The sequence below is a fragment of the Triticum dicoccoides genome, chromosome 2B, assembly GCF_002162155.2.
Source record: "Triticum dicoccoides isolate Atlit2015 ecotype Zavitan chromosome 2B, WEW_v2.0, whole genome shotgun sequence".
In the NCBI taxonomy this organism is placed as follows: domain Eukaryota; kingdom Viridiplantae; phylum Streptophyta; class Magnoliopsida; order Poales; family Poaceae; genus Triticum; species Triticum dicoccoides.
In genome coordinates, this window is record NC_041383.1 from 673,022,817 (window position 1) to 673,025,083 (window position 2,267).

Genomic DNA, 2,267 nt, shown 5'->3' on the forward strand with positions numbered 1-2,267 from the left:
GACGGCAACCCACGACATTGATATGCTTTTGCTTGGTCTTTGGGACTTGGGGTCGTAATCGACGCGATCCATGTCATGTTTTCCTGCAATAATATATCAGCACACGTCCTTACTAGTAGAATATTAGTGTAGACCCTAAAAAAAGTAGAATATTAGCGTACAAAACGTAGAGCAGTCTTTTCCGTGGATTGTTACGCCACTCTTAGCAGGATTTTTATCTGATCCTCTGATATGCATAATATGCTTATAAGGGTATCTACGTAGCTTCCTTCAAAAATGTTCCTTCCTTCATGCATTTCGTGGACGAAACAGTTTATCTCCCAACAGAAGAATCGCAATAATGCGTTTTTACCATGTCTAGTATTCTTCACAAGAATATGGGATCAACATAAATAACGTGTTCACTATTCCTTAGGCAACTCAAAACATATATTGCATCAGTAGATTTCCTCAACAATGCGCAGCGGAGCTTTGAGGCTGAGATGAGAATGACGTGGCTGGCCGCGGCGCCCATGGTGAGGCTGAGTGTACACCTCGCCAAAGATAAGGACGATCCGGCTGACCGCGGCATCTTGGGTGGAGCCGAGGACATGGGCGTGGGGTTGGGGGTGTGGGGGTTCCTTTTTAGTTGGTGCGGGTGGGTGGGGGTGGTGCCTTTTTATTTTCACCTGTTTATAGGTAGCGATCTCGTCACAGGCAAGAATGGTGCGACAAGCAGCAATGAACTACAACGTCGCAACCGTCAGAGCAAGAAGATAAACATTGGGTGAGAAGAAAACGGTTGGGGGGGTAAAAAGAAGATCTAACTGCTCGTTTTTTACCCAACGGCTGGGAGTTGCTTGTTTCAAAAATCAATTAAAACTGTGTTTTTTTTGCTTAACTGACTCATAAGTGGTCCCCGTAAACAAACGTTCATCTAATTCGTTTTTAAGTAAAATACTCGAGATTACTTTCATAATGGAGTAAGTTGAGTGCAAATTCCCTTTTGAGGACAACAGTAGTTTTGATCAACAATATTGGAGCAATACTTTGGCATTTAGCATGGCAAACATAGTTGGAAGTGTTGTCTACAAAGTTCAAAAGGTGGGTAGAATGCTTTCATCTGCAAGTTCGCTCTTATCCTATTATTTATACACATTTTGGTATAGTGCTTCTTTAATATACTCCAATTACCAACATTGCGTAGTCCATCATAGTGCATGGGAACAAACAACACATGTTTGTGATGCTTTTTCCTATCGAACAAAAAGTATAACCCACAAAGCATGATGCCAGGTTTAACATATCTGAAAAGGCAAAACGTGTTAGGTGTTGACTCACACAAGATGAGAAGTTACTTCTGATTTCCCTATCGGGCATAAATGCATCTTCACACGCATGCATCAAAAACCCATCTCCATTTGTCAAGAATAACAGTCATTCCCCCTTCCTCCAGTTGCAGGGATCATTGCGTGGACATTCAACATAGGAGTAGATTGCATGTACACACATACAACATTGTTCACATAAAAATCATAGCACCTAATTCACACAAACATGGACCCAGGATAGGATATAGGTCTCGCATATAAAATCATAGGACGTTGTTCATTGACAAACCAACCTAGGACATTCATTATAAACACACGACGACATGTGATAATTTACCAGCGTCCAAAGTGAAGGTGGATGTTGTGCCTTGGGTTGCGGCGGCCTGTTGTTTAGCGAGGGCTTAGGTGGCTAGGGTGGCTTGGTGTTCGAATGCCTCGATCCCTTCCCGGAGTGCCTTCTCGTTTTTCCGATGGCGGCGACGGGCATCCAACTTCTTGGTACTCAAGGACCGCCAGAGGATACTGTAGATGACTTGCTCCTCATCGGATAGGACACCACGACGTGCGGCATCGTAGCACTGTGCGAGCTAGATGCATTGAGCAAGCTGGATGCGCTGCACGAGCTCATCCCCTGCCGTGATGGTGGGGATAGTGCGTGTGGTTAATCGCGTCCCTCAGCGCCCGGAAGATTGCAAGGCCGAGGGCAAGCTCCTTATCGTCCTCCGCCTCGAGAAGCTCCCAATCCATGCCTTCCGACCCCTCCGTCAAAGGCAGAACGCTGGGCTGGCTTGATCGGCGGTAGGGACAGCGCTCGGCTGCTCGATCAGCCGCTGAAGAAGATTGAGCACGAGAGGAAGAAGGTGTGTCCGACTAGTACACGTCTAGCCAAGCCTTCCGCGATCACGCCCGGCACTACTCCTCCAGGGTGCGCCCCATGACGACGATGGAGGATGGGTT